The sequence below is a fragment of the Solanum pennellii genome, chromosome 9, assembly GCF_001406875.1.
Source record: "Solanum pennellii chromosome 9, SPENNV200".
NCBI classification, from domain to species: Eukaryota; Viridiplantae; Streptophyta; class Magnoliopsida; order Solanales; family Solanaceae; genus Solanum; species Solanum pennellii.
Window position 1 is genome coordinate 33,779,932 of NC_028645.1, and position 6,710 is coordinate 33,786,641.

The 6,710-nt window shown below is 37.5% G+C and overlaps 1 pseudogene; it reads right to left on the reverse strand.

Moving 5' to 3' along the window:
* Positions 1-1,297: 1,297 nt before the first annotated feature.
* On the reverse strand, positions 1,298-1,888 carry LOC114074024 (annotated as a pseudogene).
* Positions 1,889-6,710: the final 4,822 nt, after the last annotated feature.

Below are 6,710 nucleotides of genomic sequence, written 5' to 3' on the forward strand. Positions count from 1 at the left end.
TCAAATTTTAGTATATGGATTATAATAAACACTCACGCTCAGAAAAACTTCACATCTAATTGATACTTGTGTCCATAGACTTTCCCTTATTTTCACTGCTTTAAGTTCACTATATCAGACTCTTAGGATCACGATAGGACTTTCTTGGCTTGTAACATAGGCTTAGGGTCAAGAAGGATACATATGGATACATTTTAGTAACTTGTTTCCCTCCTTGACATTATACCTAAGCGTCCTACCTCTTTTATCGTCAATTATGCCCCACTTTTCTTTTCTTGAAATCATTTGCCTTGTTTTCTCCTTTCTTTCCCTCTTTTGCAGAAGTGACTTTTATTCTTTTCATTCAACACTTTTTTTTTTATTTTTATTTTATTTGGTTAAGTCACTTCTCTTGTACACTGTTTCTTTTCTTTTTCCACATTACTCTTTTCAGCCCGTCTTTTTGAGACATTACTCATAATAGCCACCCTCAACTTATGGCTTTGCCATGAGTCCAGGTACACAGTACCCAATGTTGGGTCAGGGACAAGACGAGGTTTGTTTCTGCATTAGCCACCCTCAACTTATGCTTTTGGCCTAAGTTGAGGTGCACATGTCCAAGGAGGGACCAGGGCCAACACATTATACCCAGGGAAGACAATTTGGTGTAGAAAAGAAAGATCTATTTAAATATCAAAAGATTTGGATCAACAAGTGGATCGATTCATTTGGTTCTCTTTTATTTAGGCTAAAGATTGGATAATTTGAACAAGGGCCGATGATCCTTTCCTAAATGTCTAACACTATTTACTTTTTGCAGGACTAACCGGGCATGTTTTAGCTAGGTACCAACGACGGATCAATCAAATTTCCTCACACACTCTTGACATTTCATTACACTATCAGATTATCAGAAACCTAGTTTGATAAGCCGATTTGAGGGTTATGCAGTAGTGAATCTTTATGTCATGCTTAGAGCCAAAAGATTCACATTCACTATGCCTAATCATGCAAGCATTCTCTTTAGAATGACATATCATTGTATTTAGCCATCATGCTTCAGATTTCACATTCATACTGTGTACAAGATACTAAATTGGTCGGTTCAATAGTAAAATAACCAGTCTCTTGGGGCAAAAGAACACAAGCAAGAAAACCCCAAGAGAGGATCGTGAGTTGGGCAACTCAAACTTCACTCTAATACTCAATTTCCATTCACCCCACCCCTAAAAAGAATGCATGCAATTGTACCGAAGCCATAAGAAATATAATAATAAGGTGGTAGGTGAAGCTAACTTGAGGTGCATAGCACCGAAGATCAACAAGCAGACATGTTTGGTTGCCCAGAACCCGCTCCATCAGTATTGTCCGCAGCAATGTGTACACCCTCATTAGTGCTCCTCTCAACATCCTCAATCCTAGAGCTAGACACCCCAGCAACCAACTCACGAGCCCTCATATGCGGGGCCTCCTCATCTACCAAAGAAGATCTCCTCACAGACTCCAACTTAGTGAGCTCCTTCTTCCTAGCCCAAGACTCATCATTCGCTCTGGACTGGTACCTCTTGGCACGCTCATGTGGTAGAGGCGGTGGCAAAACGGTTGTCTAGAATTGTGCACTAAGCATCGTATCCTCAGCAAGATCCACAGTGGCCTTAGGCTCAGGTACCCGCACATCCAAAATGTCATCCACATCAGCCCTCAAACTTGCCACAGCATCCTGGAGAGTAGTCAAATCAATAGTAGGGGCTGACCGGGCGAGAACTCTCAACTCGAACGTATCAAGGCGCTGGTGGACTGCCATAATCTTTCTCTTAGTTTGCTGGGCAATCTTCTTCTCGATCTGATCCTCCGCCATAACAATGGACCTCTACATCCAAGGATGGATATGATGCAGCAATGTGGACATCTTGGACTCTAACTTTGTCACGACCCAAATTCTTGAATCCAAATCGCAACCAGTGTCGTTGATCTCTCAGAGGTCGCAGACAAGCCTCATCTTGCATTAATCACATTCATATGGTTAATTTTAGCAGAAAATATAAAAATTTTAAACGTATGAAGTATACAAAGACTTCATATAGTTATTTCATGAATTCATCATAAACTAAGCTCAACATAAATATAACAACCATCTATCATAAGAATCAATTCGAAACAGAAAAAGAATATATTCGTAAATACATTGGCCAAGCACAACCTTATTACAAAGCTTCAAAATGAAAGTACGAAAGAAAAACTAGGGTAAACATCCACTAGCTTTGTCTAAAATTAAGGCTAGGCTAAAACTGTAGCATCCGAGAAATCAAGAGGATGGTCTGGAGAAACACTGATGTCAAAACCGTTGCAAGAGTCGTTAATTTGTCCCTTACCTACATCTATAAAATAGTAAGTAGTAGGGGTTAGTACACCACTTGTAATAAGTATGGGTGTATGCACACATACACATAAGGCTATGCATGATCAAAGAAAGCTCTTCCTAAACAACATGATATTTCTTGAAAGCCTAGTCACTAGACTTTCCTAAATCGTTAGTTGTGAATTGAGGTATGAATATGATGTATTTTAATGCATTCAAAGCACACAACTCATTTTCTATATGATTACAAAACATTAGTATCATCGACATTATTTTAGAACAACTCGGGCAAAGATTTGAGTTTTTTATCCTCTTATGCCGAGAGCTCCTCTTTGTACACTTAGATTATTTTTCAGTCTTTTTGTTGTTCTATAGTTCAATAATTCTTTTGGTCCTATTTTTTAATTACAAGTGCAATGATTCATTGTAGTCCCATACACACAATGAATTGATGTAAGTAATCCAAGGACTAAGGAATAATTTCCCTACCTTATAGTGAGTAGTTTTTTACACTATATGTTCATTATCTTTTATAAGAAATTCTCTATTGATCATGCCATTGATATCATTACTTTCATGTTTATATATTATACATTTCATATACACGAGACTTTGGAATCGTTGACGTAGCATTAAGACATCTCAAGTGCGGGCCTAACATATTGGACCTCCACCCGAGGGCCTTCTTTAGCAAACACAGAGTCTTCTTCATTCGTTCATTCGTACTTCACACTATTCATTTCATTCATTCGTAGGCTGATGTAAACACTAGCTATACCTAGAATGAAGTTTAAGACTCACATCGGGATCATGAAGTGCAATGACCAAGAATGACCTAATGTCATTACTTGAATTTGATTTCACCTCCTGATTGTCTTGCACAAACACCTTCAGTATCGTTCATTTCATTATCTTTCATACTTTTAGGTTGGCCTCATTCTTTCTTTGGGAAATTTAACCTTAACCGACATAGATCATCAGAGCATCATGAAATCCAGTGTCTGCCCCACACCGTAAAGAGGTGGAATCACCCGCCAATCTATGAAACCCATACCTTCTGTAGAACTTAATCTTTGAAGACCACCTTGAACAAAACCTTGAATAAACCTTGAAATCATCGCCCTAGAGAAATCGATAAATTTTCTTCCTGTTTCATTCATTCTTTGCTTACTGTTTTTGCGTCGCCTTTTCTATGAGTTTGAACGTGATTATAAGTCTTAGGAACTGATATTAACTCATTCAACTCAGGGTTTAATAATTTAATTAAATAAAATAATAAACTAATTATTAAAAAGCCCCTCCTAGATTGATTAGAACTAGGAAAACACAATACTTGGTCAAATCTAAAATTTTTCTTAAGAATTTCGTTTTGAACCTTTTAATTAGTTAATTATATGGCTAATTTAATTAATTAAGGTACCTAGGGTAACTATTGAAGTTCCCCTAAATCATTGGAACAAAAATTAACCCTTTTGGACCATCCTAGGTTAAGTACTAGGATGTTTCTTGAGTTGTACTAGGTTAGAGTATGAATTTTGGTTTTACCCCTTTAATTTAACTAATTAAATGGCAAATTCAATTAATTAAGTAACCTAGGCTAATTACTAACGTACACTTAAGTCGTTATAACCATAACTAATACTTTGAGCATCCTAGGTTAGGTCCTAGGTTGTCTTTTTCTTGTTTTAGCCGAAATCTGGATATTGCTTTGTGATTTCGGTTTTGCCCCTTTAAATTAATTAATTAAGTTGATAAATTAATTGATTAATTAGCCTATTGTAATTAATAAAGTACCCCTAAGTCGTTAGGATCTTAACTAACTCTTTGGACCATCCTAGGTTAGGTACTAGGTTGTCCCTTTCTTGTCTTAACCGAAATCTGAAAATTTCCTTTTTATTTTCGGTTTTAGACCTTTTAAATTAACTAATTAATTTTATAAATTAATTAATTAGGTAAACTAGGGGAATTAATAAAGTACCCCTTAGTTGTTAGGATCATAACTAACCTTTTTGACAATCCTAGGTTAGGTACTAGGTTGTCTCTTTAACTAGTACTAGGTTATTGTCAATCCGGTTTTTGTCCTAGGTTTTCAGGTGCACTAATGGGTCCAATTCGGTTATTCCCAGGTTATTTAGTTATTTAAGGCAGTAGGTTAGAGTCTAGAATTTTTAGGGAGGTTAGGCCGCACATAGAGTGGTCCCTTGTGCACGTTTTCCCCCCTAACTACCCTAACCGCATTCGGTTAGGGTGGTCCCCTCCTTTGTCAGCTTCTTCACATGTACTTGCACATGGGTTGGTTGCACTTTCCTAACTAACTATTATTTATGGTTCATTTGGGAATGTTTACTTATAGTCCCAAGGACCCTCACCATGTCCTTAGGCACAGCTTAACATACATGATCAATTTAAATGATCATGTGCTATGTGCTATGGTACTAGGCTTGACACTTGGATGCCTCATACCTTATGCATAAAAGATCCACTGTGTTTTTAGATTAAGGTCTTCATTGTAGGTACACTTCTTGGTCAATGAATTTAGATTGGGTATGGCAACCCAAAAAGTATATTTCTCATTCGTATATAGAAAATTGGCTAATATCCCTTAGCCAATTTTTCTATACTATGCCCAATATTTCTCAATATTGGGCATTGGGGTGCCTATGTACCCCTAATAGGCTATCCTAAGGGCATACTGTTCTCTTAATTAGACATTTGATTTTTTGGAATGTTTCATTTTCCCCTCCTTAGGAACATTCGTCCCCGAATGACACTTACACGTCATTTAAACAAAGAGGGTGACTTTCGAAGGTTACTTTATCATACTTAAACGTTTCTCTTTTGTGAATATCTGATTCACACTTATTTGTATGATGCATATCATTCAAGCTTATCTGAAGCTTCATATTTGAGATAGAGGAATTTCCTTCTCAATCACACTTAACGTAATGCACCTCACAAATCACGCAACACATAAAAAACATGTCTATGCTACACCAAACAACACATGAAATGCAAACATAACTTCGTTTTAACTCAAATGGTGCTATTATAAGACATACAATTAGTAGCCTACCATACCTAATCCACTAAAAGCACTAAAACTTAGATTTTTCTTAAACATAAACCATACTTAGGAAGAGAATATCTAACCTTAAGAACTGAACAAATGAGGGTAAGGGGATCCCACATCGGCCTCGCCTCCTATCTTGCCCCCTCAACAAGGGTGTTCCTCCATAACCCCTTCACAGTGAGAACCCCCCTGTTCTTCAGTAACTTCACTTGGCGATCCAAAATTGCAATGGGAACCTCTTCATAAAGAAATATTCCCATCGACTCCTATCCCATTGACGAGTAGGATAGACGTTGGATCGCCTAGACACTTCTCAAGCATCGAAACGTGAAAGACAGGATGAACAAAAAGCCAAGTCATTTGGTAATTTTACCTACTTGCTGTAAGATCTCGTAATGTCCTATATACCTCAGACTCAACTTCCCTTTCTTACCAAACCCCATATTTACTACGGACACAGAGTCTATGGAAGGAACTTCTTGTTCTAAGTCTTCGACTCTTACTAAGTGGCATAAGAATACCTTAGATAACATCTTATTGGCTTTAAGATTGGAAATTATTTGGCCTGTTAGATTTGAACCACGCCCTTCTCATTTTAGCCCAACTTATTTGGAAACTTAAGACTTACTACCATGTTTCTATAGTCTATTAAATCATAACACTTATGAAGCAAATCCATGTCTAAGCCATGTTCTTAAGTTGGTATGTAGCAAACTTATCCTTCTCCTCCTCATCAATACTCATAGTAGGCTTTTAAGATTACCATGCATTCACCTCCATGCAAACAACCACACTCACCACACGTCTTTCGTCCACGTTGGGCATTTCCATTATGGCCATTATGGCCCCTTCCTGGTAAGGCCCAATCCTGAGCCTGGTGCCTTAGACCACTTGGCCGTCCTAATTATTGTGTGTATTCTTGTACGCATTCACACAATAAGAAAGTTAGATACGTATATTTACACAAAGTGTCAAAGCTCTAGATAACATGATAAAGAGTAGAAAAAAAGGAGAATTTCCTATTATTGTGTAGTCTCTAAGTCATGAGTGTGGCACACTTCACAACCATAAGCTAGAAACTACGTAACGTCGGTGTGTTGAGCTCTAGTTCCTAGGTACTTTAACCTCATGCTCTGATACCAAGTTTGTCACGACCCGGATTCTGCAATCCGAATCGCAACCGGCGTCGTTGAACTCTCAAAGGTCGCAGACAAGCCTCATCTTGCATTCATCACATTCATATGGTTAATTTTAGCGGAAAATTTAAAAATTTTAAATGTATGAAGTATACATAGACTTCAT